Genomic DNA, 25047 nt, shown 5'->3' with positions numbered 1-25047 from the left:
ATTGAGGTATGTAGCAAAATGTAGGTAAATACAAGAGACTTTCCAGCTACTCTTGAGTTTTCCAAATGGTGTACGACATTTGTGACAAAAATGTTAACACTGTCAGATATGGTTCTCAAAATATGTAGAAGAAATAGTTAAAACAATTATATCATAAATGCAGGAAGTTTAAAGCATGTAAAATAAGGTAAGGTTTCCATACTTCACTTGAACTGGTAGAACGTGTGTGCCAGTAGTCTGTGCAAAGCTGCACATATATAAAATATGGTACTAAGAGAAGTCAATGAAAATATTATAGAAGATATACTCAAAAGCATTATGTATAAATAAAAATAAAAATATTCACATAACCCACAGAGAGACAGAAAAATAAAATGGAGAAAAACACAGGGTGTTGTGGTACATGCCTGAATCCCAGCATTTTTGGAGGCCAAGGTAGCAGATGGCTTGAGCCCAGGGATTTGAGACCAGCTTGGGCAACATGGTAAAACCCTATCTCTACAAAAATTAGCTAGGCCTGGTGACATGTGCCCATAGTGCCAGCCCATCTACTTGGGAGGCTGTGGTGGGAGGATCACTTGAGCCCTGGAGGTTGAGGCTACAGTGAGCTGTGATAGTGCCACTGCATTTCACCCTGGGTGACAGAGTAAGGCGCTGTCTCAAAAACAAAAAAACAAAAACAAAAAACAAACAAACAAGAAAAAACCCAAACAAAAATAGAGAAAAAAAGAGAGAAAACAAAAATTAAATACAGACGTTAGCCCCAACCTATCAATAATTACATTGAACCTAAATGTTCTAAATATAACAATTAGAAAAACAGAAATGAACAAAGTTGATTAGAAGACCAAACATGAGGCTGGGCACAGTGGCTCACACCTGTAATCCCAGCACTTTGGGAGACTGAGCAGGTGGATTGCTTTGAGTTCAGAAGTTCAGGACCAATCTGACCAACATGGTGAGACCTCATCTCTACTAAAAGTATAAAAGGTAGCCGGTCATGGTGGTGCATGCCTATAAACCCGGCTACTTGGGAGACTGAGGCAGGAGAATCATTTGAACCTAGGAGGCAGAAGTTGCAGTGAGCTGAGATGGTGCCATCGCACTCCAGCCTAGGCAACTAGAGTGAAACTCCATCCCAAAAAAAAAAAAAAAAGAGAAAAGCAAACATGACCTAACTATATCTTCTCTTCAAGAAACTCACTTCAAATATAACAATATAAATAGGCTAAAAGTGAAAGGGTAGAAAAGATACACCATGAAAACATTAATCAATCAAATTAGGATTCGCTATATAAAATCAAACATTTGTTGTTTTTTTTCCATAGGCTATTGGGGAACAACTGGTATTTGGTTACATGAGTAAGTTCTTTAGTGGTGATTTGTGAGATTTTGGTGCACCCATCACCTGAACAGTATACACTGCACCATATTTATAGCCTTTTTTCCCTCTCCCTGCTCCCACTCTTGCCCCAAGTCCCCAGAGTCCATATCATTCTTATGCCTTTGTGTTCTCATAGCTTAGATCCCACATCAGTGAGAACATACGATGTTTGTTTTTCCATTCCTGAGTTACTTCACTTAGAATAATAGTCTCCAATCTCACCCAGATCACTGCAAATGCTGTTAATTCATTCCTTTTTATGGCTATATAGAATTCCAACATATATATCTATACTACAGTTTCTTTATCCACTCATTGATTGATGGGCGCTTGGGTTGTTTCCATGATTTTACAATTGTGAATTGTATCTTTTTCAAATAATGACTTCTTTTCCTCTGTGTAGATAACCAATGGTGGGATTGCTGGATCAAATGGTAGTTCTACTTTTAGTTCTTTAAGGAATCTCCACACTGTTTTCCATAGTGGCTGTACTAGTTTACATTCCCACCAGCAGTGTAGAAGTGTTCTCTGTTCACCACATCCACACCAACATCTACTGTTTCTTGATTTTTTGATTATGGCCATTCTTGCAGGAGTAAAGTGGTATTACATCATGCTTTTGATTTGCATTTCACTGATAATTAGTGATGTTGAGCATTTTTTCATATGTTTGTTGGCCATTTTTTTTTATCTTCTTTTGAAAATTGTCTGTTTATGTCCTTAGCCCACTTATTGTTGGGATTGTTTTTTTCTTGCTGATTTGATTGAATACATGGTAGATTCTGGATATTTGTCCTTTGTCAGACGCACAGATTGTGAAGGTTTTCTCCCATTCTGTGGGGTTGTCTGTTTACTCTGCTGATTGTTCCTTTTGCCATGCAAAGGCTCTTTAGTTTAATTAGGTCTCAGCTATTTATCTTTGTTTTTATTGCATTTGCTTCTGGGTTCTTGGCCATGAAATCCTTGCCTAAGCCAATGTTTTTCCAGTGTTATCTTCTAGAATTTTTATAGTCTCAGGTCTTAGGTTTAAGTCCTTAATCCATCTTGGGTTGATTTTTGTATAAGGTGAGAGATGAGGATCCAGTTTCATTCTTGTACATGTGGCTAGCCAATTATCCCAGCACCATTTATTGAAAAGGTGTCCTTTCCCCACTTTATGTTTTTGTTTGCTTTGTCAAAGATCAATTGGCTGTAAATATTTGGGTTTCTTTCTGGGTTCTGTATTCTGTTCCATTGGTCCATGTGTCTATTTTTATAACAGTACCATGCTGTTTTGGTGACTAAAGCTTTATAGTATAGTTTGAAGTATTCAAACTATATTATAGTATAGCATACTATAGTGTGATGCTTTCAAATTTGTTCTTTTTGTTTAGTCTTTCTTTGGCTATGCAGGCTCTTTTTTGTTTCATAGGAATTTTAGAATTGTTTTCTCTAATTCTGTGAAGAATGATGGTGGTATGTATTTTCATGGGGATTGCATTGAATTTGTAGATTGCTTTTGGCAGTATAATCATTTACGCAATGTTGATTCTACTCATCCATGAGAATTGCTTGAACCCAGAAGACAGAGGTTGCAGTGAGCCAAGATCATGCCATTGCACTCCAGCCTGGGTGATAAGCGTGAAACTCTGTCTCAAAAAAAAAAAAAAAAAAGAAAAGAAAAGAAATTGGTTCATTTATTTTTTTCTTTTCTTTTCTTTTTTTTTTTTTTTTGAGATAGCATCTCGCTCTGCCACCCAGGCTGAAGTGCAATGGCATGATCTCTACTCACTGCAACCTCTGCCTCCCAGGCTCAAGCAATTCTCCTGCCTCAGCCACCTAAGTAGCTGGGATTACAGGTGCCCACCACCACGTCTGGCTAATTTTTGTATTTTTAGTAGAGACAGGGTTTCACCATATTGGCCAAGCTGGTCTTGAACTTCTGACCTCAGGTGATCCACCCGCCTCGGCCTCCAAGCGCTGGGATTACAGGCGTGAGCCACTGCACCTGGCTGAAATGGACCAATTTGTTGAAAAGCATAAACTACCACAACTCACCTAATATAAAAAAGATAGTTGAATATTCCTACAACTATTTAGGAAATTGAATTGTTATCTAGGGGCCAAGGGGAATCTTTCCTTCTTTTCTAAAGATTTACCAGAAATGAACTTATAATAAGGCAGATTAATAGGAGAAAAAGGCATACAAATAAATGTACATAAGCACTGCAGAATTTCAGGACAATTACCCAATAACCTAATGAGATACACATACTTATATATCCATCTTGACAGGGGAAGGAGATATGGGAGAAATGTGGCCATCTTGAGAGGTTAGTAGATGATATTTTTAGGGGGAATAAATAGGCCCAATGTTCAGACAGTGGTTAGTAAACTATTCTCTTTGAAAACTGAATGGGACTTAAGAACAGATGATAATGTGTGAAAAAGTTTATCTGAGCTCCAAGTATGGTGTTTAATTTTCAGTTTCTTTCTCTGTGATTTGAGTTTTCATCTTCTCTGGTTAAGGAAATTTCAGGAAATGGACTAAAGACAATTGTATTTCTCTCTGGCAGGCCCAGTTGCTAGGTAGATAAGGGAACTTGAAAGAACAGCTTCATCCTGTGCTTCCGGGAAGACAGAGGATTGAAAGATAGGAGGAGGGGGGAAAGGTCACCAAAATCTTGAGGCTTTTTCCACAGTTCATCATGTCCAGCTGCCATATTTTGGGGTGCTGTTTTCTGAGCCCTAAAAGTTATACAAAAAAAGAAAAACCTCCCAAATAGAAATCTCTAGGCTCAGATGGCATTACTAAAAAGTTCTACCAAATATTTACGGAATAATTAATCCAAATTCTATACAACCTGTTCCAGAAAATAGAAAACATTACTCAATTATTTAATTATTTTATAAATCTTACATTAATCTGAAACCAAAACCAGGCAAGACAGTACCAAAAAAGAAGCAAATACAAACCCCCAAAACTACAGACCAATATCCTTTATAGATATAGATGCAAAAATCCTTAACAAAATATTAGCAAAAAGAATTTACCAATATATAGAAAGAATTATATACCTTGACCACACAGTGATGCAAGGTTGGTTCAATATTTGAAAATCTATGTAATTCACCATATTAATAGGTGAAAGATAAAAATCACAAAGCTATGTAAATTGTTGCACAGAAAGATTTGACAAAATTCAACACCTGTTCATGATTACAGCTCTCAGAAAGGTAGGAATAATAGGGAACTTCCTTGACTTTATAAAAAATATTGACAAAACCTATATCAAACATTTTACCTAATGGTGAAAGGTTGTGATGGTTAATTCCATGCTTCAACTTGACTGGCCAGGAGGTGCCCGGATTTAACCTTATTTCTGGGTATGTCCGTGTGGGTGTTTCGGGGCGAGGTTAGCATTTGAATTGGTAGATTTCATAAAGTAGATTGCTCTTCCCTGATGTGGGTGGACATCATCCAGTCCACTGAGGTCTTGAATAAAGCAAAAGGTAGAGAATGGCAGAATTCACCCCTTTTGCTTCTTACCTGCCTGTGACTTTTCCTAGCAGCTTTATTTGTAATAGCCCAAAACTAGGAACAGGAAACATGCCCCACAATAGCTCAGTGATTAAACAAATTGTGCTATGTCAATATCATGGAATATTACTCAGCAATCAAAACAAATTTACTATCAATACTTCAATAGCTTTGATGGATCTCAAGGGCATTATGCTTAGTAACAAAAGCCAATCTCCAAATGTCACATACCAGGTGATTCTATTTGGTGGGTTGTCAGAGTCAGAGAGCCACTTAGCTAGGTAAAACACCGGGATCAGAGTTGGGAAATATTTTATTTCTTTTATGTTAGATTGCTTTAGGAAATGGACTTTGCATGGATATTCAAAATCAAATCTTCCAAAATTTCAAATCTTCAAAATCTTCCATGTGGTTATTCATGGACCATGGACTTTCTTTGTAGTCTTGTCTTGTTCCTCCTTCGGTGTGAGTCAAATATTGAACAATGCAGGTGCTTCTGTCTGTCTTTTCTGCTTTCATCTGGTTGACCCTGTATCCCAAGAGGACTGGGTCATGCAGTTCAAAACATGGCCCATTCGGCAGCGAGACTATAGATAGAGCAGATTTTCCTAGAAAGGAATGTGAGCAGGGCAGGAAATGATCGATGTGGCCTTGCTTTAAAAATGCAAAGAAAGCTTCCAAGCCCTATGACCCATCACACTGCTTGAAATATCATCTGTATTCATTTTAATTAACATGTCTTCAGTTTCAAAATGCAGAGAAAAAGCTGAAGTACTAACAAGGATTTACTCCTTTGGGGAAGGTATTTTCCTTTCAAGAGCTACTTTATATTGTGAATGGGTATTTAATCTCAGCTGTGTATGTAGGTAGAGTTGCTGTGTGCTTTCAGGCCAAGTAGGGACTAGCAAAGAAAACCAGGAGTTTGGCTGGGTGCATGTGGCTCACACCTGTAATCCCAGCACTTTGGGAGGCCGAGGCAGGTGGATCGCCTGAGGTCAGGAGTTCGAGACCAGCCTGGCCAACATAGTGAAACCCCATCTCTACTAAAGATACAAAAAATTAGCTGGGCATGGTGGCAGGTGCCTATAATCCCAGCTACTCAGGAGGCTGAGGCAGAAGAAACATTTGAACCCAGAAGGCGGAGGTTGCAGTGAGCCGAGATCACGCCATTGTACTCCAGCCTGGGCAACAAGAGTGAAACTCTGTCTCAAAAAAAAGAAAGAAAACTAGGACTTGGATGTGACGGAATGAAAATGGTGGTGGGCTTAAATGGCCTGGAATAGCTGAACAGTCAGGAGTGAGGCTGTCAAACATGTTTGCTTTTTGCTTTGTTTTGTGGGGTTTTTTTTGTTGTTGGTGGTGGTGGTGGTTTTTTTGTTTTTGTTTCTGAGATGGGGTTTCACTCTGTCACCCAGTCTGGAATGCAGTGGTGCCACCATAGCTCACATCAGCCTCCGCCTCCTGGGCTGAAGTGATCCTCCTGCCTCCCATGTAGTTGGGACTACAGACCCGTGCCACCACATCTGCTAATTTTTGCATTTCTTGGTAGAGACAGGGTTTCACTATGTTGCCCAGGCTGTCTCAAACTCCTGGGCTCAGGTGATCCCCCCACCTCAACCTCCCAAAGTGCTGGGATTACAGGTGAGACTCACTGCGCCCAGCCTTTCTAACATATTTATAAAGCAAAAGCAGAACCAGAGGGATGAGCAACATGAGAAAACTACTTAGCACCAGGAGGGATATAAAACCTCATTCAGGAATCTATGAGCATGAAAGTCTGTAAATAACTTTGAGGTCACATCTGGCAGAGTTAAATAAGGAAGCAAGGTACAGATGCCAAGACAGGTAAATATTGAAGACAAATCACTGTGGATAGTTGTTCATTGTGTCTAGGTCATTCTTTTAAAAAGAAAAAAATTTAATCTATTGGTTTAGGCAGCTGAAATGTCCAGTTGAATAGAGCTGGTTTCAATCACATGTTCTTTTTATAATCAACTTTAAATCTACATTTTCCTGAACCTCTTTCAGCACCCAGATATCCAAAATCAGAGAGGAGTATAATGGCCCTGTTCAAGTCACCCACTAGCCCTGCAAGGTTCACTGTGGCATCGGTGTCCAAAGGTGATAAGGTCAGATGTCCATATCTGAGGGCAGGAGAATCGGAACTGGTCTCACTGGTCATACATAAAATGGAACAAAGCCATTCTCACATTGATTTTAGCACGCAGACGGGAGTGGAGATTGCTTTCACAGGTGAGACAGACCCTGGCAGGTGGACACTTAGGAGTTGAGTATAAACACACGAGAATGTTTGAGAGAAGTGATAAAGGGAAACAAAAAGTGGGGAGTGCTATAGACAACCCCATTTCAGCATGTTGTCATAAAAGCTGTGTGCGGGGAGTTCCCACAAGGAACGATTTTGACATACAGATAGCAAATAAGGATAGTTACACCAAGGTCAGAGCAGGAAATATAGACCACGCTGTTCCTCTGTTCCTCTGTGCCTTGGACAGTAAATCAAGCCCTTCCCCATCTTTAGACAAGAGAACAATCCAGATGTATAAATAGAAAGTTCATTAGGGGTCTCAGACACGGGCTCTGAAGAAGCACAAAATCAAATCCTTTTCTTCCTTCTCTATCCGGGGAGGTCCTGTTGAAAGCCAGGCAGGATCTTTCCAGTTCTATACCTGTGGAATTGCTTTACCACTGCTACAATAAAGGTTTATGGTAAGTCCCGTCTCCGGGCTAATCTAAGCGATAGCAAGACAGATTGCAAACGCCCTTTGCAGCATCCACCTCTCATCTTTGAGGAGCCTTAGAGGTGACAGCCAGGGCGGGGAAGGAGGAGATGGTGCTACATTCATAGTGATTTCTCTTGAGAAGGAAAATGGACATAAGCTTTGTTTTTCCATTCTCCTTTCTCTCTGTGAGGGAACTTCTTGCAATTGCTGTGGCCATTGCCCCTGGCTTTTAAATTAAAGACGTCTGAGTGAATGAAACTGTTTATAAAATATGAATTAAAGATTAGAGTTAAGTGGTTTGACTCACTGGCAATTGGAGGGTGATTCACCTTAGAGAAATCTCTGTCCAAAGCCATTAGTGCAGAGTTGGCAATTAGGGACATCAGTTTAGGATCCTGTGTCTCTGGGTTCTTGCTCCCAGAGCTGCACAGAAACTCAGAGATGAAATGTGGGGACAGGAGTAAAGCAACCACGAGCTGGGGTTGTAGAACCGAGTTCTCGATGAAGCCACTTGGAAGGACTGAGAAAGGCTGACTTGCAACATACTCCCTCTCTCTTCCCACCAGACATGTGTCTAGTTTTTGAAGCTGCTGCTTCTTTGAAATTTGTGTCTGAAAGAATACAGAGACCATTGCACCTGGAACAAAAAAATCCAGGTGGATTTCTAGTCCACCACTTACTGTGCACCTGAACTTGGGCAGATCTCTTACATTCCTTGAACTGCCCTTTCTCCAGCAGCCAAACTCACATAATAGTACCCATGTTACCGGGCTGGGGTAAAAATGATAAAACAATGATATGTGAACATGTTTCATTCATTATCTACCCCTGTTCTCATTGCTATATAAGCTGAACACCTTTAAGCCATTCCTGATGCTTATGATCTAGGTCTCAGTGTTCAAAACTTCTCTTGATATAAATTTAATAATATTTTGCTGGTATCAAAATGTGTTGATGGAAAGACCTACAAAGTCATTTGGCCCAGGATGCAGATTCTTTAGAGCTAAGTAGACTCCCGTTGCCTGGTAAAGCGGTTCTTTTCCCCACACCAGAAGTTTGAACTGTGTTTACACTCTTGTGCTCTGCCTCGAAGGGACAATCTCCACGCATCCTCTCAGCTTATTCATTCCTCCTGCTGTTCCAAGAATATTTAGTAAGTGTGGCCTATGGACACATAGGAGATTCCAAGGCGACTTCACGGAACTTACAGTTAAGTAGAGGAAGCAGTTATATAAACAGATCATTATAATTCTGTGAGCTAAATACAGCGACAGAGGCCAGCCCAAGGGTTAGGCAACACGTAGGCTGGGGTGGCCGGGGGTGGCAGCGGGGAGGGCTTCCCAAATCTGACGGCTGAATTGAGTCTTCCGGGATTTGGAGGAGCTCGCCAAGAAACAACAGAGGAAAGAGTGCCGCGGGCATTTCAGACTCTCCCCATATGTACGGATTGATTGAGTTAATTATCATAAATCGTAAGAAATTATAACACACTTGAGATCAGGAGTCTGAGACCAGCGTGGCCAACATGGTGAAAGCCCGTCTCTACTAAAAATACAAAAATTAGCCGGGTGTGTGGTGGCACGCACCTGTAATCCCAGTTATTTGGGAGGCGGAGGCAGGAGAATTGCTAGAACCCAGGAGGCAGAGGTTGCAGTGAGCCGACATGGCGCCACTGTACTCCAGCCTGGGCGACAGAGCGAGACTTCGTCTCAAAAAAAAGAAGAAAGAAATTATGATAACATGATTAAAAATAACAATCACCACTTCAAATATTCTGTGATATTGTTTGGAAAAGGCAGAAGATCATGTACAATGAGGGCTTGTTCAGTGGAGCTATTGGTCATGGGATGAAGGTTTCAAGTAAGAGAGGAGTATTTCTTTTGTAAATTTCTGTTAAAACATGATTAAGTGTTCTATTTTTATCATTCTATTTGTCATGAACGCTCTCTGTGTTTCAAAGAAAAAGGCAGCGGTAACCCTAAATGGCAGTGAACTGACTAGGAATTAGAAGCAACGCCGGTTGATGTTACAAATAGAATCAGCCCGCTGTGCACTCGCACAAGAACGTCCCTTGCACACTCATTAGTGAAGCAGCAAATGTTAGAAAAGGGACAGTCCTTAGAGTTTGTCCAGTCGAGCACACTCATTTCACAGATGGAGAGACTGAGGCTCACCGAGGTGGGGCAGCCTAAGATGGATAGGCAGGGAGGAGTAATACAACCAATTAACCATACAATTTATATTTATTTGCAGAAGAATCCAGATTTGTATTAAGCATTTTCCAGCTCTATTCTCACTTGGTTTTGAAGGGGATATTGTATCCATTAATTTTAGCATCACTTCATAAATACACCAAACTACTTTCGATTTAGGTTCCAGAATCATTCTTCCTTGTGATAAGATCATAGTCATTAAGCAGTGGAGGTGCGATGTTTCCATTTTGAGAAAGCCATTCATCTTCTCTCCTGTATCTTTTGACCCAAGCTGTCTTGAATTTTTACTATGCCCTTCATTTACTGGTAGTTTTCTGAAATTCAAATTTGTTCTCTGTGTCTGAAATATAATGTTGAAATGTAATGGTGCAAGAGAATGATCAAAATGGAATATTCCAACATAATACATGCATTTATAACATTTTTCTGTCTGTTTTGGAGGGAGACAGGTATGTGGGCCATCAGAACACACTAGGCACTCGATGTTTCGTATTAGGATGGTTACAAAGAACTTAAAGCTTTTTCTCTTCAGAAAGTAAAATTCTCTTCCATTAAATGTGAGATGAATTATGGGTAATGACTCACGGTGCCCTTGTTAACAAGGAAAAGAGGAACACACCATAAACCAGTGGTTCTCAAACTTGAGCTTGTAATGACATCACCTGGGAACTTGTTAGAAAAGCAAATTCTTAGGTTGAACTCAAAATTTACTGAATAAGAAACTCTCTCGGCCGGGCGCGGTGGCTCACGCTTGTAATCCCAGCACTTTGGGAGGCCGAGGCGGGTGGATCACGAGGTCAGGAGATCGAGAATGCGGTGAAACCTCGTCTCTACTAAAAAATACAAAAAATTAGCCGGGCGTGGTGGCGGGCGCCTGTAGTCCCAGCTACTCGGAGAGGCTGAGGCAGGAGAATGGCGTGAACCCGGGAGGCGGAGCTTGCAGTGAGCCGAGATTGCGCCACTGCACTCCAGCCTGGGCGACAGAGCGAGACTCCGTCTCAAAAAAAAAAAAAAAAAAAAAAAAAAAGAAACTCTCCATCTGTATCTCATCCAGTTGTCCAGGCAATTCTGATGTACGGCTAAGTTTGAGGGCCACTGCTGTAAATTTAGAGACTGCAGTCCATTTAGAGAATTGACTCTTGACTCTGAGAACACATAGAATTTCTTCCAATCCGAGAGCAGCTATTTCATGTAAGCGGGACTCTTTTTGTATCAATGGAGCTGTAAATTGAAGATAACGTTACAACTTTTAATGCAAACTGACTGGCCTAAGGCAAAAGCCGAGTTGTGTATGTGCTGCGATTTTACGCTGTTCCTATCAAATGCTGCCTTTACTCCCTTCTCTTCCTTTTCTCTCCCTTAAAATTTTACTAGTAAAATGTAGTAACTGTATTCAGTCTTTAAGCCCATTAAGGTGCAAATTCCTTAGGTAGTGCTAATACTTTTATCCTTTATCAATCTCTTACACAATGGAGTGAGTTTTAGATTCCTTTCTGAGAAAAAGTGTTGAGGAACAGGAAGGGCGCTGATAAAATTGGACTATTTAAGAGGGATAAATGGATTTTGTTGCCTACATCAACATGCATTCACCCCCTTCTCTCCTCTTTTGAACAGAATCCCAATTTTTGTGGGTGCACGGCTACACTGCTAAGGAATTGAATTTACCAGTATCCACGGTAGCTAGGAAGACTATGAGACTAAGTTACAGTCTCACAGTCTTATCCAGGGGGCTCATATCCAGGGGGCTTCCTGGAAGCCTCTTCAAAGGGAGAAGGTTGTTCTCTTTCCTCTATTTTATCCAATGACCTGGAAGGCAAATGTAAAGGCTGGAGCTTCAGTAGCCATGTTAAGCCATGGGATAGAAGAACCCTCCTGAGGATGTCAGAGCAGAGAGATAGCAACTTGAGTCATTAATGACACTATGGAGCCACCATTCCACCCTGGATATTTTTTGCTGTTGCTGTTGTTGTTGTTGTTTGAGACAGAGTCTCACTCAGTCACCCAGGCTGGAGTGCAGTGGCAGGATCTCGACTCACTGCAACCTCTGCCTCCCGGGTTCAAGTGATTATCCTGCCTCAGCCTCCCAAGTAGCTGGGATTACAGGCACATGCCACCGCAGCCAGCTAATTTTTGTTTTTGTTTGTTTGTTTGTTTGTTTGTTTGTTTGTTTGTTTGTTTGTTTTTAGAGATGGAGTCTCACTCTGTTGCCCAGGCTGGAGTGCAGTGGCATGATCTCGGCTCATTGCAGCCTCTACCTCCCAGGTTCAAGCGATTCTCCTGCCTCAGGCACCTGAATAGCTGGGACTACAGGTGCACACCACCACACCTGGCTAATTTTTTTGTATTTTAGTAGAGATGGGGTTTCACCATGTTGCCCAGGCTGGTCTTGAACTCCTGAGCTCAGGCAATCCGCCTGCCTTGGCCTCCCAAAGTGCTAGGATTACAGGCGTGAGCCACTGCGCCTGGCCAATTTTTGTATTTTTTGTAGAGACGGGGTTAAACCATATTGGCCAGGCTAGTCTCGAACTCCTGACCTCAGGTGATCCACCCGCCTCAGCCTCCAAAGTGCTGCGATTATAGGCATGAGCCAACACACCCAAGCTCACTCCTGGATATTTTAAAACATTTCACTCATTTTTGTCCTCTCAGGCTTCACCTGGAAGGGAAGTTTATGATCCAAGAATCTCAAAGAATCCAAACCTGAGGTCAGGAGTTCGAGACTAGCCTGGGCAACATGGTGAAACCCCATCTCTACTAAAATACATTTTTTATTATTATTAATTTTATTTTATTTTATTTTTTGGAGATGGAGTTTTGCTCTTGTAGCTCAAGCTGGAGTGCAATGGCACGATCTCGGCTCACTGCAACCTCTGCCTCCTGAGTTCAAGTTAAATATCCTGAGATATTTTAAAACCGGAGAGAAACAAACTTCTATCCTTGGGATTTGTAACATTTTGATTCTGTAAAATACGACATTGCTCTAATAGAAGAGAAGTCACCAAGTTGTGGGCTTAGCAACACAGCAAGAGCCAAACTCCTCGTACTTTACAGGTTACCCAATCCCGTCAGGCGGTGGGGTATCCCATTTCCTCACCCAGAAAACTAGCTCCACCCTGCCAAGAGTCTCATGAACTTTTAGCTCTGTAAATTCCAGTTCTAATTTGTCCAAATTTTATAGTATCTCCAGTTCTCTCAAAGAGTTTTGCAATGTCCCACAATAAAACAGACATCATTTTAGCTTTATTTGAAAAGCAGGTATTTTATATCATTTGGAATTTAGGAATGGGATTGGAAAAGGTCTTCTGTAGGGAACATGATAGTAATCAAACAATGGTAGAAAAATACCTCCTTGAGGCAGGGCACATTGGCTCATGCCTATAATCCCAGCACTTTGGGAGGCTGAGGCAGTCAGATCACCTGAGGTCAGGAGTTCGAGACCAGCCTGACCAACATGGTGAAACCCCGTCTCTACAAAAAAATACAAAAATTAGCTGGGCGTGGTGGCGGGCACCTGTAATTGCAGCTACTGGGGAGGCTGAGACAGGAGAATCACTTGAACCAAGGAGGCAGAGGTTGCAGTGAACCGAGATCGCACCATTGCATTCCAGCCTGGGTGACAAGAGTGAAACTCTGTCTCAAAAAAAAAAAAAAAAAGAAAAAGAAAAAAAAGAAAAGAAAAATGTTGTCTTGAAAAGATAAGAATGCAATACCATTTCTTACTTTTTCCAAAGGCCTTCCTTTGAGATTCTTGGATCATAAACTTCCCTTCCAGGTGAAGCCTGAGAGGACAAAAATGAGTGAAATGTTTCAATGACTCTACATCCTGGATTTAGGAAAGTAAGTTTTCTTCCACACTGTTTGACAGTGTGTCTAAAAATTGCTAGCAATTAATCATGGCAACAACAATAGCAGCAACCTGTTACATGTTTGCTTTATATACAGACACTAATCTAAATGCTTTACATTCATTAACTCATATTCATACTCTATTGTGTGGATATTGTTATTACACTAAAATTTACACACAGAGATGTTACAAATATGTCCATTGGAGGAACTGGAATTTGTACCCAGCAAATGTCATGGAAAGGAAGGTTGTTGTGAGCAGACTTGTTTGGAAAATACTCTGTACTTCAATCACTAATCCAAATGCATGTTTATTATGAGGTCTACAGGAGATTGAGCAATGTATAGTCTAGATTTATTGTTTTCATTTGCTTCAAATGAGAACTTTTAACGCTCTGATCAGCATCCTTATTTTTTATTATTATTAATTTTATTTTATTTTATTTTTTGGAGATGGAGTTTTGCTCTTGTAGCTCAAGCTGGAGTGCAATGGCAGGATCTCAGCTCACTGCAACCTCTGCCTCCCGGGTTCAAGTGATTCTCCTGCCTCAGCCTCCCAAGTAGCCGGGATGACAGACGTGCTACACCATGAGCTTTTTTTTTTTTTGTACTGTTAGTAGAGACGGGGTTTCACCATGTTGGTCAGGCTGGTCTCGAACTCCTGACTTCAGGTGATCCACCTGCCTAGGCCTCCCAAAGTGCTGGGATTACAGGCGTGAGCCACCACACCCAGCCTCAGCATCCCTATTAATCATTGGATATGAATGGATAAGAGAAATGATAAATAACTCTTGAAGTTGGATTTCTTTTATGCTTGATTTGTATTTTAAAGGTCAGACTAGGCGAAGATGAGCAGATTAGGTAGATATCACATTGTGGTGCCTCAGTCCCATCCATATTTCCCCTCCAGAGTTGCAATATAATTTCAGTGGTTGCCTAACTAGGACATGTTTCAGTGGACTGTCTATTTGCATGAACCTGATATATTCCTGGTCTTACAATTGCAGGTATTCCTCAGGAGTCACACGTGGCTGAGTGTGGTGCAGTGGGGGTGGGTTAGGGGCAGTGAAGAGAGAGAGATTTAATTCCAACAATATTTATCTTTTCTTGTAGACAAAAACCCAACTAATCTCTTTCAAGGCCCAAGGCAGTGATTTGGCTTTTCCTGTTTGACTATTTATGTGATCTTTCTTTGCAATTCTTAGTCCTGTCACTAATCTTCTTTTCACAATTTGGCTCCATTTCAGCTTCTTTGACAGCAAAGATCCTCAGATAACACTGATCACAGAGTGGGATAAAGAATTCCTCTCCAACTTTAAAAGAAAGTAACATTTATGAGCATTTCTATTTTTAAATAAAGAAATATATAAAAAGAAAAATATCCATAGGTCTACATTTACAATACTCCTATTCGCTTTTAGAAATAAACAAAATAACATTTATTTTTGAACCAGGGAGATCCATCAGGATCTATTTAATGTGGGTCTTTCTGGAGGCAGGATCTTGGGTGAGATGACTATACACACACACACACACACATACAGATGTATATATATTTATATATACATATATATAAAACAGCTTTATTGAGATATAAATTTACATATTATACAAGTCACCTATTCAAAGTGTACAATCCAATGGCTCCTAGTCCGTTCACAGAGTTGTGCAACCATCACGACAATCAATTTTAAAACATTTTCATCACATAAAAATGAAACTTCATCACAATATTTCTAAAACATGGGAAAATTCTTTGGCCCAGGAAATCAGTGGAGAATCCACACCTTGCTTGGAGCTTGGCATTCGTTGTGCAGGTTGCTATTGCCCCCTCGTGGTAAGTGACTAGATCTACAAGCAAAGATTAAACCTTTGAAACAAAAGACTGGTAACCAACCATTCCCCGGCCATAATGTTTGCCAGAGCCTGGGGTAAAATGGACATCCACAGAGCATCTTTACACATATTTGAAGATTATAAATCAATCTAGCAAATTATTGAAAAAAAGATGCCCTATCATCTTACCTTCATAATGACCTGGAAGCCCATATTCCGATTAAAATTTGCGGACTCCTTGGAATTCCACGTCAGACATGAAGACACGGAGCTAGTGGGTCTCAGGTCCAGCTTTACTTTTCCCAAGGCTGGTCTGTTGCACACGTCTGGGGGCTGCTCCATCCTGCACGTAGACATCCCAGTCCACCTGGCCAAGATCCATCTCCACACCTCCAAAGAGGCCCCTCCTCCCCACACACTCACTGGCGAATAAATACCAATGGCACAGTCAAGAGCAAATCCACTGAGCTCACTGCAGCCTAGAACTCCTGGGCTCAAGCGATCCTCCTGCCTCAGCCTCCCAAGTAGCTAGGACTACAGACACACGCCACTGTGCCTAGGCTAAATTTTTAATTTTTTAATATTTTGTAGAAATAGTTTCTTACTATGTTGTTCAAGTTGGTTTTGAACTCCTGGCCTCAAGTGATCCTCCCACTTCAACTGCTATTTTTAAATAAAAGCATTTATATAATAGAAATTAAGTATTGCAGAGCATAATTTCAAATAGTTATATTTGTATTTTAATAATATGGCTGGGCGCGGTGACTCACACCTGTAATCCCAGCACTTTGGGAGGCCGAGGTGGGCAAAACACTTGAGGTCAGGAATTCAAGACCAGCCGGGACAACATGGTGAAACCCCCCCTCCCCATCTCTACTAAATTACAAAAGTTACCTGGGCTTGGTACATGTGGCTGTAATTCCAGATACTTGGGAGGCTGAGGTGGGAGAATCGCTTGAACCCAGGAGGTGGAGGCTGCAGTGAGCCAAAATCGCACCACTGCACTCCAACCTAGGCAACAGAATGAGACTCCATCGCAAAAAATACAAAAACAAAATTAGCCTGGTGTGGTGGCGGGCACCTGTAGTCCCAGCTACTCTGGAGGTTGAGGCAGGAGAATGGCGTGAACCTGGGAGGCGGAGCTTGCAGTAAGCTGAGATCGAGCCACTGCACTCCAGTCTGGGCGACAGAGCAAGACTCGATCTCAAATATATATATATATATATATATATATATACAAAATAAAGTACATGAACATGTGCATAATTATATTATTATATTATGTCATGGCTGTGTGCTCAGTTGGTTCTCAAAAAGCCTGATAATTCTAAGGGCAAGTCCCATTAGCCCCAGTACTCTTCACTTTGTGAAGAGAGATATGTCCTTTGAATGGCCAGAGCAGGGTCCCATGGCCCACTGCAAATGATTTTTGACACAGAATAGAGGTAAAATCTCTTAATAGTGCTGTTAGGAAGGAAGAAAGGTGCTTACGGGCAATTAAAGGCAAATGCGTACTAGAGTCTGGTCTGACACCTGTACAGCTGTCACAGAAGCATGTGGTCCAAAAGATTTGTGAGTTTACAAAGGAAATTACTTTGCAAAACAAAAGCATTTATTTTTGATGATGCTTACACTCAAGAACTCAGTTTTTTTAATGTTACTGTGAAGCAGATGCTAAACTGCAAAAATTAACTAGCAATTGCATTTCAGAAAGCAATAATATCCAACTCCTTTATTAAGTTTACTGTTAAGTGAACAAAGAAAAAGAAGAGTATTTCTTCCATTAGCAAAGCAAATAGGACATCTGTGCACAAGACAAAATTTGGTGGGTGAAATTCATTGCTGTGGAAGCAATGAATGACTTGTAGGTACAAAAAGTTTTGTATTCCAGATCTTAAATTGAATAGCATCTCACAGTTTTTAAGAATTTCTTTCCTTCTCTTTTTTATTCTTTGTACTTTTACTTCCTTTCTTTTCTTTGTTTCTTTTTTCTTTTTCCTTTTTTCTTTCTCTTTCTTTGATCTTTCCCTCTCCCCTCCCTCCCTCCATTCCTCCCCCCTCCCTCCTTCCCTCCCTCCCTCCCTTTCTTCCTTCCTTCCTCCTTTCTTTCCTCCTCTCTTTCTCTCCCTGTCATTTTCCTCCTTCCTTTCTCCTTCTTGATTAATTTTATTTCACTTAACCCTGTTTCAGAGACACCAAAATGCAAAAGCAAAGAATGAATTTCAAAGTAACAGTAAGGGAAGAAGAACTCGGTCTATGAGCCTCACTGTCTTGACTTTCTGCTCTGTAAGCTGTGAGATATTTGGGTTCCAGTTTGAGAGGTCCCATCACCTAAAGTCAGCCCAGGGATCAGGATAGTATTGAGCCTGAGAGCACCACAGAGTGAGCATTACATGCTATCGAGCTGTTATTTCTGTAGTGTTTTTTGTTTGCTTGCCTTTAAAATCACCCCGAGTTTTTATTAAATTCTCCTTAGAATTACTACAGAAATCAGCCTGGCATGGTGGCTTATCCCTGTATTCCCAGGACTTTGAGAGGCCGAGGAGGGCAGATCACTTGAGCTCAGGAGTTTGAGACCAGCCTGGCCAACATGGTGAAATCCCATCTCTACTAAAAATACCAAAATTAGCCAGGCGTGGTGGCTCATGCCTGTAATCCCAGCTACTCAGGATGCTGAGGCAGGGGAATCACTTGAACCCGGGAGACAGAGGTTGCAGTGAGCTGAGATTGTGCCACTGCACTCCAGCCTGGGCAACAGAGCAAGACTCTGTCTCAAAAAAAAAAAAAAAATTACTACAGGGATCCTAGCTGGACTCAGGCATAACATTAAAGGGAATCAGTGTCCCCTTGTCCTCAGCAGTGGTGAGTGGTGGCAGCAGCCAAGGTGAAGGTGTCTTGTGTACTAGCTTTAGGAATATAAGGCCTGGTCATCTCTTCCTAGGTAGAGAGTCACCCTACATTCCGTACCTCAGAGCATTGAGTTTTACTTTTTTTTTTTTCTTTTTTTTTTTTTTTGAGATGGAGTCTTGCTCAGTCACCCAGGCTGGAGTGCAGTGGCACGACCTCGGCTCACCGCAACCTCCGCCTCCCAGGTTCAAGCAATTCTCCTGCCTCAGCCTCCTGAGTAGCTGGGATTACAGGCGCCTGCCACCATGCCCGGCTAATTTTTGTATTTTTAGTAGAAATGGGGTTTCACCATATTGTCCAGGCTGGTCTTGAACTCTGGACCTCATGATCCACCCAACTCGGCCTCCCAAAGTGCAGGGATTACAGGCATGAGCCACCGCGCTCAGCCTGAGTTTTAGTTTTTATTATGAGAGGCAATGGTTTTGTTCCACAGGCATTACCCAGCTTAGAAATCCTTTAGTTGTAAACTAAGTAAGGTTCGTCTGCGTGGAGTTCCCCACTTCTCTCTCAGAAGCTTCTATCCAATCCATTGCTGACTTCCTTCTGGGCGTCTCTTAGGGGACAGCTACACTCTTCCCTTTTTGGCTTCCTCTCCATCATTATGAAAGGAGGACTCTTTTTCTTTGGGAGAGGCTGTAGGGAGAGTGTGTCAGATGCCATAGCTTATCCTAATTCAGGTTCTTCTTAAGGACCCCAGTGATGATTAATTTTATGTCAACTTGGCTGAGTCACGGTGCCCAGGTATTTGGTCAAACATTATTCAGGATGTTTCTGTGGGGACATTTTTCTTAAAGGAGATTAACGTTTAAAGTGATGGACTTTGAGTAAAGCAAATGTCTCTCCATAATGTGGGTGAGCCTCTTCTAATCAGTTGAAGGTCTGATAGACCAAAGACTGACCTCCTCTGAGCAAGAAGGAATTAGCAATTGTTTTCTATATGTCAACAGTGATCAATGTGAAAAAGAAATTTAAAAAAGTAATCCCATTTACAATAGCCATACCTAAAAATAAATACTTAGTAATCAACTTAAGCAAAGAAGTAAAAGATCGCTATAATAAAAGTTATAAGACACTGAGGAAAGAAATTATGAGGACACCAAAAAATGGAAAAATATTTCATGACCATGGATTGGAATAATCAATATTGTTAAGATGTCCATATTACCCAAAATAACCTACAGATTCAATGCAATCTCTATCAAAATACCAATGACATTCTTCACAGAAATAGAAAAACAATCACAAAATGTATATGGAACCACAAAAGACTCCAAATGGCCAAAGCAATGTTGCACAAAAAGAACAAAACTGGAGGAATCACATTACCTGGCTTCAAATTATACTATAAATGTTATACCACAGAGCGACAGTAACCAAAACAGCATGGTACTGGCATAAAAACAGACACAAAGATCAATGGAACAGAATAAAGAACCTGAAAACAAATCCACACACCTACTGTGAACTCATTTTTGACAAAGGTGCCAAAGGTACACTGAGGAAAACACAAACTTTCCAATAAATGATGCTGAGAAAACTGAGTATCCATATGCAGAAAAATGAAACTAGACTTCTATCAACATATACAAAAATCAAACCAAAATGAATTACTTACTTAAATCTAAGACCTCAAATGGTGAAATTACTACAAGAAAACATTGGGGGGAAATCTTCAGAACAGTGGTCTGGGCAAAATCTTTTTGAGTAATATCCCACAAGCACAGGCAACCAAAGCGAAAATAGATAAATGGGATCACATCAAATTTAAAAGCTTCTGCACAGCAACGAAAACAATCAACGAAGTGAAGAGACAACCCACGGAATGGGAGAAAATATTTGCAAACTACCCATTCACAAAAGATGAATAACCAGAATATATAAGGAGCTCAGACAACTCAATAGGAAAAAAAATCTAATCCGGAAAAATGGGTAAAAGATCTGAATAGAGATTTCTCAAAAGAAGATATACAGATGGCAAACAGGCATGTGAAAAGTTGCTCAACATCCATTGGTCATCAAAGAAATGTTAATCAAAACTGCAGTGAGATATCATCGCATCCCAGTTAAAGTGTCCTATATCCAAAAGACAGGCAACAACAAATGCTGGCAAGGATGTGGAAAAAAGGGAATACTTCTACACTCTTGATGGGAATGTATATTAGTCCAAAACCACTATGGAGAACAGTTTGGAGATTCCTTAAAAATCTAAAACTAAAAATTAAGTTAGCATATGATTCAGCAATCCCACTGCTGGGTAGACACTCAAAAGAAAGGAAATCAGTCTGTCAAAGAAATTTCTGCACTTCTATGTTTGTTGCGGCACTGTTTACGAAAGCTAAGACTTGCAAGCAACCTAAGTTTCCATTAGCATATGAATGGATAATGAAAACGTGTTATATATCTAGAATGGGGTACTATTCAGCCACAAAAAGAATGAGATCCTGTCATTTGCAACAACATGGATGGAACTGGAGATCATTATGTTCAGTGAAATAAGCCAGGCAGAGAAAGACAAACACTGCATGTTCTCACTTATGTGTGAGATCTAGAAATTAAAACAATTGAACTCATGACACGGAGAGTAGGATGATGGTTACCAGAGGCTGGGAAGGATAGTTGTGGGCTGGGGACAAGTGGAGATGGTTAATGGGTACAAAAAATAGAAAGAATGAATGAAAGCTACTATTTGATAGCAAAACAGGGTGACTACAGTCAATAATAATTTAATTGTAATTTTTTTTTTTTGAGACGGAGTCTTGCTCTGTCACCAGGCTGGAGTGCAGTGGCACGGTCTTGGCTCACTGCAACCTGCACCTCCTGGGTTCAAGCGATTCCCCTGCCTCAGCCTCCCAAGTAGCTGGGACTACAGGAGCATGCCACCACGCCCAACTAATTTTTTTGTATTTTAGTAGAGACGGGGTTTTACCACTCTGGCCAGGATGGTCTCAATCTCCTGACCTCGTGATCTGCCCGCCTCGGCCTCCCAAAGTGCTGGGATTGCAAGCATGAGCCACCGCTCTTGGCTTGTAAATTTTAAATTTTAAAATAAAGAGTGTAATTGGATTGTTTGTAACTCAAAGGATAAATGCTTGAGGTGATGACAGCCCCATTCTCCATTATGTGCTATTTTCACATTTCATGCCTGTATCAAAACATTTCATGTACCTCCTAGATATATATACCTACTATGTACCCACAAAAATTAAAAATAAAAAAATTAAGACAAAGAATTAGGAATTCCACTTGCAGATGGTCTTCAGACATGGCCTGCAATAAAGCTATTCCCTGGGTCTCCAGCTTGTCAGCCAATCCTGTAGCTTTTGGAATTTCTAGCCTCCATTCTCTCTCTCACTCTCTCTCTCTATCTACACACACATGCACACATACACACACACACACAAACAGAGTTGGACCACCCAATATCTGTGGGTTTCATGTCTGACATCTGCAGATTTAACCAACCACAGATGAACACTTCAGAAAAACGAAACAATTAAAAATAATAATATGACAATAGAAATGATACAAATTGAAAAACACACCTTAACTATTTACATGGGATTATCAGTAACTACTTACATCGGTATTATTAGTAATCTGGAGGTGATTTAAAGTATGCAGAAGGGTATGTGTAGGTTACATGCAAATATTACAGTTTTATATATAAAGGACTTGAGCATCCACTGATTTTGGTATCTGCACGGGTTCTGGAACCAATCTTCTACTGATACCTAAGGACCAGACACACACACACGTGTGTTCTGTATATATATATAGTGTTCTGTTTCTCTTGAGAATCCTGATGTAAGGCTTTAATTAAGGAATCTCAAATATTTATCAGGTTACTGAAGGAGAGATCTATATGTCAGCATAAATGTGGCGAAGCTTCCCATTGAACACATGAATGGTACCTACTCCATCCATTTGCAGGACTGACTTAAAATAATTGAAGATGCAGGCTCCTTAAGATAGAAGAAAACAAGCATTTTCCTCACCTCCACTGGGCCCCTGGCAATAAGGATGAGTATCCTGAAGAAAACCATCTTTGAGGGGAAGAGCTTGTAGACCTCCCCTCTATTCCATTCAATCTGGGTATGGATTTATTCTACAATTGTTGAGAAACCATGATGTGTTGGACACTACCATTGGTTTTTATTTTGTTTTTATTGGTTTTTATTTTATTTATTTTATCTGGGTGAACCTAAAGTATAATCTCACAGCACCGTCCTTCTTGTGCTTATTGTGAAACAAAACTTACAGGCCAGGCGCGGTGGCTTACGCATGTAGTCCCAGCACTTTGGGAGGTCAAGGCGGGCGGATCACTTGAGGTCAGGAATTCGAGACCAGCCTGGCCAACATGCTGAAACCCCATCTCTAGTAAAAATACAAAAACATTAGCTGGGTTCCAGGTGTAATGGCACACACCTGTAATTCCAGCTACTCCAGAGGCTGAGGCAGAAGAATCACTTGAACCCGAGAGGTGGAGGTTGCAGTGAGCCAAGAATGCACTACTGTACTCCCCTGGGTGACAAGAGTAAAATTCCGTCTCAAACAAAACAAAAACAGAAACAAAAATCAAAAAACACTTACAAGTCCCAGACCAGAGTGTGTCTGTCCCGGGATCTGAACCTGGGCCAGTTTTTCAGTTTCTTTATCCTTAGTCATAATTCGCTTCTTACCTCCACGTACATGCACACACGACTCCACAGATGCTCCAAGGGTTTCTGCAACACTTCTTCTTCTTCTTTTTTTTTTTTTTTTTTTTTTTTTTGAGACAGAGTCTCACTCTGTCGCCCAGGCTGGAGTGCAGTGCCATGATCTTGACTCACTGCAACCTCCACCTCCCCAGTTCAAGTGATTCTTGTTCCTCAGCCTCCCAAGCAGCTGGGATTACAGGCGTGAGCCACCACACCCGGCTAATTTTTGTATTTTTTTGGAGAGACGGGGTTTCGCCATGTTGGACAGGCTGGTCTTGAACTCCTGATCTCGGGTGATCCGCCCGCCTCGGCCTCCCAAGTGCTGGGATTACAGATATGAGCCACCATGCTTGGCCTCTGCAGCACTTCTCAACTGCATGTTTTCCTCCCTCTTCCCCACTCGCCTCAGCACTCACAGGGTGGGAGAGCACACACTTCCTACTCCTACTGCTTCTTCTTCCCTAAACATGTCTTCTTATCCAGACCAGGGGGATCTTCAGGGAACATGCAGCATCATCACAGTACAACCATTCACTCAGGGCCTACTCTCTAACAATATAGATGAGCTTGACTTTTCGCAAAAACACTGCAAAGTAGCTATGATCTTCATGTAAAATGTGACTATTATGACTCAAAAATGTTAAGCAGGCCAGGCACAGTGGCTGACAGTAATCCCAGCACTTTGGGAGGCTGAGGTGGGCGGATCACCTGAGGTTGGGAGTCCCACAACAGCCTGACCAACATGGAGAAACCCCATCTCTACTAAACACACAAAATTAGCCAGGCATGGTGGCTCATGCCTGTAGTACCAGCTACTGTGGAGGCTGAGGCAGGAGAATCACTTGAACCCGGGGGGCAGAGGTTCCAGTGAACCGAGATCGCGCCATTGCACTCCAGCCTCGGCAAAAAGAGTGAAACTCTGTCTCAAAAACAAAAAAAAAAGTTAAGCAAGGTAAACAGCTTGTACATCTTGTATTATAAGTAAATGTCTACATTTGGTTTGAACACCAGCTGTGCCATTTCTTCAAGCTCAACAGTCACACCCCTACACCGTCCTAATAATATTTCTACATTAGATAGTCATTTTTTCACTGGTGTGCATTCCCTTCATCCCTAGGAATCTTGAGAAAACTGTGTTCTCTTCTGTAGTGGAAGCTTTACCTTGACCATTATACATCAAGCTGAAAATGGAACTCCTTGCTCCAGAAAATCATACCGGACATATGAACTAGGTTAATTGGTTCATTGTTGTTCATTAGCAAAGAAAATAAAAACATTTGCTTTTATTTCATCCTCATGTATAAGGCTTAATGACAACAAGCAAACACAACATATTCTGAAGGCTTTGAAAGATAAAATTTTGTACACTTCTCTTCCCATCCCCATTTAATTTATCCAGTTTTCCATTTATTCAATATTTATTGAAAATTCTGTATCAAGTTTTGTGGTCTTTTTGAGTGCACTTGAATCCTTTAAAAGTAAACCAATTAAGATGATTACTTGTTAAGCCTGTAACACTAAGGCACAAAATAGGTCCCCATTTAGTACAGGTCTAGGTTTAAAAGCTAAAGTGACCGTGTCATCCTTTCTTAAATTCTCAAAGGTCCTTGTCATCACTCACTATATGTCTACATGATTTCAAGACAAATCCAGACCCTATCTCACTTTGCTTGCTTGATTGGGTGTCCTATTATCCCTTTTCTTCACCAACTACACACCAGTTCCAATTTCTGTTCTGGTTCTTAGGAACCCCTAGGCATGATTCTCTCCGGTTCAAGGACCAAACAGAGGGAATGATAATGTGATAACCACCATTTAGTTCCATACAGTAATTATGAAAACACCTTTTTTATAAATGAGTAAACTGTGGCTCTGAAAGTTTAGAAAACATGTCTGTCAGTGA

This window comes from Symphalangus syndactylus, chromosome 10, assembly GCF_028878055.3.
Source record: "Symphalangus syndactylus isolate Jambi chromosome 10, NHGRI_mSymSyn1-v2.1_pri, whole genome shotgun sequence".
In the NCBI taxonomy this organism is placed as follows: domain Eukaryota; kingdom Metazoa; phylum Chordata; class Mammalia; order Primates; family Hylobatidae; genus Symphalangus; species Symphalangus syndactylus.
Note: the sequence above shows the minus strand (reverse complement) of the source record.